The sequence below is a fragment of the Palaemon carinicauda genome, chromosome 11 (genome assembly GCF_036898095.1).
Source record: "Palaemon carinicauda isolate YSFRI2023 chromosome 11, ASM3689809v2, whole genome shotgun sequence".
NCBI classification, from domain to species: Eukaryota; Metazoa; Arthropoda; class Malacostraca; order Decapoda; family Palaemonidae; genus Palaemon; species Palaemon carinicauda.
The window spans coordinates 20,205,578-20,215,715 of record NC_090735.1 but is presented as its reverse complement, the minus strand read 5'-3'; positions in this window follow the sequence as shown (position 1 = coordinate 20,215,715).

Here is a 10,138-nt window from a genome sequence, read left to right as displayed (position 1 = left end):
AACAACAACGGTGTCGTCTAATGTTGATGATTTTGCAAACAACGCTATTTCACGTAGAATTCTTATCCATCCTAATCTACCTATAGTCTATTTCTTTTAGCGATGTAGATTTGCACCGACTCGCAGCGGTGCCATTTTAGCTCGGAAGAGTTTCCTGATCGCTGATTGGTTGGACGAGATAATTCTAACCAATCAGCGATCAGGAACTTTTCCGAGCTAAAAGGGCACCGCTGCGAGTCGGTGTAAATCTGCCTCGCTAAAAGAAATGGACTGTAGTACCTGCAGGCAACCTTAATCTAGATGTTTTTTACATAATGTTAGTATTTAGAAACACATGAGGATAAAATAAGGTATTCCGAGAAACCCGAAGGGGACCGTCCGCCATTAACTCTTCCTGACAGACTACTAAGAATTACTTTCATATTCAGCAATCTCTCAGCTCTTACACCTTGCTTGTGAATAAGTTAATAGTAATGATGTACCTTTATTTATTATTATTATTATTATTATTATTATTATTATTATTATTATTATTATTATTATTATTCTCTACCCCTCACCATGAGAATAATAATAATAATAATAATAATAATAATAATAATAATAATAATAATAATAATGATAATGATAACAATAACAATAACGACAAAAACAGAAGAAGAAGAAGAAGAAGGAGAAGAAGAAGAAGAAGAAGAAGAAGAAGGAGAAGAAGAAGAAGAAGAAGAAGAAGAAGAAGAAGAAGAATGACACTAACACTGAAAATAATGGTACTGTACATTATTACTCTAAACTTATTCTCAAGCGAGGCATAATAGCTGAGAGATTATTGAGCTTGAAAATATTTCTTAATAGAAATGGTTTGGGCATGCTCTTCGTACTCCCCAAGAGAGACTAGTTCACCAAACGTTTAACTGGGCTCCACGAGGCACTAGAAGAGTTAGAAGACCCAGGTCTACATGGCTGAGGACTCTGAAGCGTGAACTAGGAGGTAATAAATAGAGAAGTATTGAATTAAAAGCTCAAGATAGAGACAACTGGTGAAATCTAACCGATGCCCTTCGCTTCAGTAGGCGTAGGAAGAGATGATGATGATGATGATGATGATGATGATGATGATTAGCCAAGGTAGAACCCTAGTTGGGAAATTCGGTGCTATAAGCCCAAGGACTCCAACAGGAAAAAATAGACCATTGAGGAAATTTAATAAGGAAATAAATAAACTACAGAGTAAGATAGAAGAAAGTTAAGACTCTCTTGAGCAATTTCTCAAATGATTCGGAGCCGAAAAATAAGACTTTTCTCTTTGGAGGCAAACGTCTTACTTAATCTGACGGTACTCGAGCCCTGGTCAGTGAATGAACGACTCCATTACGTCGTCCTTGGCTCCTTAATATAGATTCAAGGAGGCTTAGTTTCACGTAAATGCCTCCCACTAAATCTCGACTCTTGCTTCCTGCTTCAAGGCACTAGAGAACTTTTTTTTTCTGGGGATTGTGGGGAATACTTGAAAGATTTCTATGTGATTGGGTCGTATGAGGAAAGGGAATATAGGTAAGTGGTTTAATAAAGTTAGTGTGTTTGTGTTTGACTCAAGTTGGTGTGTGTTTATTTGACTTGAATTTGTGTATGCCAAAAATTGGTCTGTGTTTGTTTAACTCGAATTTATGTGTTTGTTATGCCAGAAATTGGTGTGTGATTGTGTATGCCAAAAATTGGTGTGTGTTTGTTTGACTTGAGTTGGTGTGTTTATGCTAACAATTGTTGTGTGTTTGTGTATGCCAAAAATTGGTCTGTGTTTGTTTGGCTTTAATTGGTGTGTTTGTGTATGCTAAAAATTGGTGTGTGTTTGTATATTCCAAAAATTGGTGTGTGTTTGTTTGACTTGAATTGGTGTGTTTGTGTATTCCAAAAATTGGTGTGTGTTTGTGTATGCCAAAAATTGGTGTGGGTTTGTTTGACTTTAATTGGTGTGTTTGCGTATACCAAAATTTGGTGTGTGGTTGTTTGACTTAAATTGGCGTGTTTGTGTATGCCCAAATTGGAGTGTTCTTATATGTCAAAAATTGTTGTTTGTATGACTAAAATTTTTATGGTTGAGTTTTCATTCGTGAACGTCTTATGCAAACAAGGGTTCATACTTCTGGAGAGGCTTAGGAAAACTGTTAATTATTTCTAAGTAAATCCGTTGCTTTTACATATCTCAGACTGTCGATTTGCAAAGGAACTACAATTTCCTTGTGATTTTGATTTAATTTGATCATTTGTTATCAAAAGGAGGAGATTTACTAGCCTACTGAGTCAAGAACGAATCTTACAGTGAGGAAAAATAATAGCAACAACAACAAATTCGGCTGTTTCAAGCCCACTCCAGGACAAAGGCCTCAGACATGTAAGTTCATGTCTGGGATTTGGCCCGTTTTCATCACCACGCTGGCCACTTCGGATTGGTGATGGTAGGAGATTTTCGTTTGATCGCTCACAGCAAACCAACCTACTGTTATTATTATTATTATTATTATTATTATTATTATTACGATCATCATCTCGGTCCTCTTAATACAAATTAATCCCCCCAAAAAGACAATAACCTCTTTAAGCAAGTATTCAAAATAAAAAAAAAAATTTCCTTTAGTTAAAATGAAATGGTAGTTTTTTTTTACTAAAAGTAAAATGGTAGTTTCTTGTCCCTACATAAAGAAAGATCATTCCAAAATTGGACTTTATACACGTCCACTTTATGCTCAAACTTGACTGGTCGCATCGGAGTTCAAACACACATCCTGGTCATGTCAATAAGAGTTCATGTCTTGGTTTGTCTCTGTCTGTTGGTCATGTTTTATCCGTGCTTCAGATCTCCATGAAGTTGATGAATTTTCCTCTTTGAGGCAGACAGCCGATATGCGCTTCCATTATCGATTTACTTTATCGGGTTCCACTTAAGGAAGCTGAAATATTTGGTCTTTTTTTTCTTTACTGCTGGAATGGAATGGTTTGCAGTTTTTATATCGGATTACATACGTATATATGCAAACATATGCGTACAAATAGTCATAACAGTATACATACAGATGCATATGCATATATATATATATATATATATATATATATATACATATATATATATATATATGTGTGTGTGTGTGTGTGTGTGTGTGTGTGTATTTATATATATATATATTTATATATATATATATATATATATATATATATATATATATATATATATGTATATATATAAATATATATATATATATATATATATATATATATATATATATATATATATATATATATATATATATATATATATGCGTTAATGGGTGTATGAGGAGAGGATGATGATGGTGGTGATGATATATTTTTGTACGTAACCAGCCTAGGGTTCAAACCTGAGCGCCGAATGGAAGTAAAGGGAAACGGTTGACTTGACCATCTCTTTATAGCCCGGTGGTCAATTCAATGATTTACCTTTATATCTACTAGGTGCTAAGGTTCGAATCCTTATCCTGACAGGGGTACTTATAATAGATTTATATTCTCTATGGGTCTGTTACTATGTGGTAGAGGGAATTCAATATTGAAATGTATTTGTCGCTAATTTTAATAAATTGAAATTAAAAGTTTTAATATAGTTATCATTATATATACATACATATACCAAGTCACTTCCCCCAATTTTCGGGGGTAGCCGACATCAAACAAATGAAACAAAAAAGGGGACGTCTCCTCTCTATGATCCTCCCAGCCTGACAAGGGACTCAACCGAGTTCGGCTGGTACTGCTAGGGTGGCACAGCCCACCCTCCCACATTATCCACCACAGATGAAGCTTCATAATGCTGAATTCCCTACTGCTGCTACCTCCATGGTCATCCAAGGCACCGGAGGAATCAGCAGGGCCTACCGGAACTGCGTCACAATCGCTCGCCATTCATTCCTATTTCTAGCACGCTCTCTTGCCTCTCTCACATCTATCCTCCTATCACCCAGAGCTTCCTTCACTCCATCCATCCACCCAAACCTTGGCCTTCCTTTTGTACTTCTCCCATCAACTCTTGCATTCATCACCTTCTTTAGCAGACAGCCATTTTCCATTCTCTCAACATGCCCAAACCACCTCAACACATTCATATCCACTCTAGCTGCTAACTCATTTCTTACACCCGTTCTCAACCTCGCTACATCGTTCCTAACCCTATCTGCTCGAGATACACCAGCCATACTCCTTAGACACTTCATCTCAAACACATTCAATTTCTGTCTCTCCGTCACTTTCTTTCCCCACAACTCCGATCCATACATCACAGTTGGTACAATCACTTTCTCATACAGAACTCTCTTTACATTCATGCCCAACCCTCTATTTTTTACTACTCCCTTAACTGCCCCCCAACACTTTGCACCCTTCATTCACTCTCTGACGTACATCTGCTTCCACTCCACCATTTGCTGCAACAACAGACCCCAAGTACTTAAACTGATCCACCTCCTCAAGTAACTCTCCATTCAACATGACATTCAACCTCGCACCACCTTCCCTTCTCGTACATCTCATAACCTTACTCGTACCCACACTAACTCTCAACTACCTTCTCTCACACACCCTTCCAAATTCTGTCACTAATCGGCCAAGCATCTCTTCCGCGTCTGCAACCAGTACAGTATCATACGCAAACAACAACTGATTTACCTCCCATTCATGGTCATTCTCGCCTACCAGTTTTAATCCTCGTCCAAGCACTCGAGCATTCACCTCTCTCACCACTCCATCAACATACAAGTTAAACAACCACGGCGACATCACACATCCCTGTCTCAGCCCCACTCTCACCGGAAACCAATCACTCACTTCATTTCCTATTCTAACACATGCTTTACTACCTTTGTAGAAACTTTTCACTGCTTGCAACAACCTTCCACCAACTCCATATAACCTCATCACATTCCACATTGCTTCCCTATCAACTCTATCATACGCTTTCTCCAGATCCATAAACGCAACATACACATCCTTACCTTTTGCTAAATATTTCTCGCATATCTGCCTAACTGTATATACATGTATATAACTGTATATACTTGTATATAATTAGAAACTTGGAGCCATATTAAAGCTTTAGAACATAAGTTAGTTACAACTCATGGGCTATGGAAAGAATAATGATGAGAAAAATACCAAGAGACAGAAAAAGAGCAACATGGATACAAGAGCAAACTAAAGTTAATGATATTCTAACAACATTTAAGAAAAAGAAATGGACATGGGCTGGATATGTAATGAGAATGACAGACAATATACGGACATCAAGAATAACAGGATGAATTCCTAGAGACGGTAAACGAAGCGAGGGAAGAAAGAGAAGGCAATAGAGTGATGGATTAAGAAAGTTTGCGGGTTTGAACTGGCGCAGAAAGACCATAAACAGACGAAAGTGGAAGGACGTGTCTGAGGCTTTCGTTCTGCAGTTGATTAGTAACTGCTGCTGCTGCTGCTGATGATGATGATGATATGTGTATATATATATATATATATATATATATATATATATATATATATATATATATATATATATATATATATATTGATATATATTGATATTTATATAAACCATGCTTAGTCTCATGCAGGCGTCAGTTTGTGAAACCGAAGCAGCACCAGTCACTAAAGAAAATCCATTAATCATTTTAAAATCCAATTAAAATTGAATGAGAGGAATAAGAGCACGCAGTTCATTAACTGACGAGATTCCTACCACAGGAATAATGGAAAGTTGAAAAACCAATGGAAAGGTAAAAACTTTCCTATGAATGTTGAGTAGAATAAAAGGGAGAAGAAAAAGTAGAGGAAAGAAGAGGAAGAACAGGGTAATGTGAATGGTTGTGGTGGCCGCTGTGGTAACGTCCCTGGCTGGCGAATGCCACACTGGGGTTTGAGTCCCGCTCAAACTCGATAGTTTCTTTGGTCGCTGCAATCTCACCATCCTTGTGAGTTAAGGATGGGGGGTTTGTGGGAGCCTATAGGTCTATCTGCTGAGTCAATAGCAACCATTGCCTGGCCTTCCTTAGTCCTAGCCTAGGTGGAGAGGGGGCCTTGGGCGCTGATCACATGTATATATGGTCAGTCTTTCAGTGTATTGTCCTGCTTGATAGGGCAATGTCACTGTCTCTTGCCTCTGCCATTCATTGGTAGCCTTTAAACCTTTAAACGAGAATAAGAAGTTTAGTGGGAGAACAGAACTATATCGTTGATATAACAACAGAAATTATCAAATGTCTATCCAAAAAATATTCATGGAAAAAAAAATTATAGAAAGAGAAAACTCTGCTGACGCCCAAGATGGGGTGCGAGGGAAAAGCAGTTCATTAAGAAGTTTGGAAATTCGTCAGAACGTTGATGGAACACGAGACGATTATGGAAAAAAAAAAAAAAAATTGCTGAGGAAGATTGATGGGGACTAGGACTCGCTACCAGCAGCGGTTGATAAAAGCTTTGGGATTCTGTAAATAACATGAGCAGTGGAACGGAGGAGAAGATAGAATAATGAATAAAAGGGGGAAACATCAAGAAAAGCCCATGAAAGGAGATGAAAGAGAGGTAGGTGGAGAAAAATGGTGGATGAAAAAGAACATGAAAGCCTTGAGATGTTAAGTTTTTTGTTGTTGTTTTTTTTTTTTTTTCTGCCAGAAAACAGGAGTAGTTCAGAGCGAGCATTAGAGGCTTGGAGGTAAAAAAACCAGAATTTGAAAGAGAGAGAGAGAGAGAGAGAGAGAGAGAGAGAGAGAGAGAGAGAGAGAGAGAGTCCATCTAAGCTTAGCCGAGAACCATTTCTTATCAAATGTTTGCAGCCCTTGACATACAGTGTAAAATGATTTGAAAATGAAAATCATTTGAAAGAAAATGAAGGAAAAATTGGGAAATGGGTAAAAGTATAGGAAATATAAATTATCATCTGGATAAGAAACATATGTTGAGGAATCTGATTTTTTACTCTTTATTAATACTAAAAGTAGAGTCGCATACTTTTGGTTTCAGAGTTATTTAAATTTTTCTTTTGCTTTTTCATTCATTAAATTGTGTAAAAAAAATCTTTTTTTAAATGGGTTATTCACAATCTTTTAATCTTGCAATATTACCTTTCTTTCGACAGCTCAGTCTTTCATGATACCAACCGAACAGTGATCTACCCTATTCTTATTTCAATATCATTATCATCTCCTCCCACGCCTTTTGACGCAAAGGGCTTCGCTTAAAATTTTTCAGTCGTCTCTACTCCATTCATCATCTCCCACTTCCTCAGCCATGTAGGCCTGGCTCTTCCAACTCTTCCAGTGCCTTGAGGGGCCCAGTTGAAAGTTTGGTAAACTAATGTCTCTTGGGGAGTGCGAAGAGCATGCCCAAACCATCTCCATCTACTCCTCGCCATTATCTCATCTACATATGGCACTCGGGTAATCTCTCTTATGGTTTAATTTCTATATTTCAATAAGCAATTTATATCTTTTTTTAGCACAAAAATCAATAGAAAATCTTACAGAGATCCTGTATTATCCGGAAAATAATAATAGAAAATTTGCTTCATTATGTATCCATTCTTCCTCATCACATGAGAACCATCGACTTTCTCATTATGCACAGACTGTAAGAAGAGGTATCTTTATGTCCTCATTAAATCGAGAGTTTATTTCTAGGTATTCGGGCTCCTTCGTCGACGGATCATTACGATCCACGTAACAAGATTATTCCGTGAAATTTTAGAGAGAGAGAGAGAGAGAGAGAGAGAGAGAGAGAGAGAGAGAGAGAGAGAGAGAGAGAGAGAGAGAGAGAGAGAGAGAGAGAGATGCAATACGGTCAGCAGAGTTGGAGAGGCAAGATGTATGTAATTCCTTCTTTGACAGAACTGATGAATGTAGACTGATATAACCCATCATTTATTTCATTGTGGAAGAGAGAGAGAGAGAGAGAGAGAGAGAGAGAGAGAGAGAGAGAGAGAGAGAGAGAGAGAGATTTTCTGTGTGCTCGTAGGCTTAGGATTTAAATATTGAATTTAATATAGTCAATAGGAAAGATTTCTCGACTATTCATTAACGGCTTTTTGGCAGTATTCTACCTATTTATCTTTAAAGGTTAATTCTTTATTCTTAGTTCCTTGACGTATACTTACAATTACATATCCTGTCTTATCAACTGTTTATGCTCTACATAAATCTTGAATATTCAAAGATAAACCAACTTCTTGCATCATACTATTTACCATTAAACAAAAGCAATATTATCCGTAAAGATTTCTCATTTGGATTGGGATTCCATTCATTATGCGTCTCCTTCATTGTAAGAAGGACCATCGACATCCTCATTATAGTCTCTGAGGACAGATATCTTTTCTTCATTAAAGCAGGACTTGGTATTAATTCTGACTATGTAAACTGAGCTTTCCATGGGATATCAAAACAGACAGAACCAGTGAAAGATGGTGAGTGTTTTCTTAAGATTGACAGACGCAGGTTTGAGGAAATGTCCATAAATCTTAGTCGTTTTCTATGGTATTTTGATTACATCTCTCTCTCTCTCTCTCTCTCTCTCTCTCTCTCTCTCTCTCTCTCTCTCTCTCTCTCTCTCTCTCTCTCTAATTTTTCACATATGACATTTTTTATCCTTCTCCTCTAACGATGGCCTTGTAACATCTGTCAGGTCATCTCCCCAACATCTATTATACCAAAATCATCAAAATCTTTCGCTCTACTGCAAAGCGTTGAAAGTCTCTTCTTGTTTCTGTTTACTATTCTTTCACAACATTCTTTCCCTCCGGAAAAGATAGTGCAGTCAGTGCACCTCGCGAGGTTCACTGTAAGTATTCCTAATAGCCTTATGCCGCGCTCACCTTTTAGCCTTCAGCCTTACTTCCATTCCAAATTCCTCTCCTTTATCATAAAGTCTAACTTCTATTGGTAGCCTGCTGTAAACGTCCCTGCCTAGCAATCAGCTGGACTGGGGTTCGAGATCCACTTAAGATGTATAATTTCTTTAATGAATGCAACCTCACCATCCTTGTAAGCTAAGGATTTGATGTTTGAGGGCTGCCTACAGGTCTACCTGATGAGTCGTGAGCAGCCATTGCCTGACTCTCCCTGGCCCTAGCTTGGATGGAGATGGGGCTTGGGTGCTTATCATATTTATATGGTCATCCTCCAGGGCATTATCACTGTCCCTTGCCTCTGCCATTCATGAGCAACCTTTGCTTCAGAGGTATCCGAAAAAAGATAAAACTATAAACATGATTTTGGTTGTTATTTAGAATAATTATTCGAACTGAACATTTAGAATTATATCTTATTCTGTTGAGTCACTTCCACTTGCCAATGTTGACTTTATAATTAACCATTGCTCCTGTTGGAATGAAAGGCTAAAATCCATTTCACATTTTCAATTGAGCTTTGTCTTATTTCAACTTCCAAATCTTTGAGAACTTTGCGACTTTATGAAAAAGAAATACTATTAAAAGCTTAATTTAAATATCTCGTATTATTTATGTTTTCGATTAAAGAAATAGTCTGGCTTTTAACATACGTAGTGTAGAGTTTCTCAACATAGATAGAAATAAAGGATTTAATGATAGTTATGATGTTACATTATTTCAATTCGTTTGCTTATTCCGTTTTTACATGTATTCATGTATGAACGTATGTATATATGCATGAATGTATAAATAAGAGAGAGAGAGAGAGAGAGAGAGAGAGAGAGAGAGAGAGAGAGAGAGAGAGAGAGAGAGAGAGAGAGAGAGAGAAAACCATAAAACACATGCTATCAAACAGTCATTAAACAAAGGCATAAATAATCCAGGAAATTGTTATCTCATCAACACGCGTTTAAATGCACATGATCTTCATTTGCATAATACCATTTTGAAATAGCATCAGAGTTTAATGAGATTTAAGGCCATTAGAGAACCCATTAATTGAATAGATATACGAGGATCCCCTATCACAAGCCTTTAATGAACGTTTCCATTATTTACCCTGTAGATATGAATATTTAGTTGGTAATACAATTAACAGACTTAATATGTTACTACTTGTTTACGCGACCAGTCAAAAATGATGGCTAAATGTTTAGATAGATTTGCACACAGACAGATTCAACC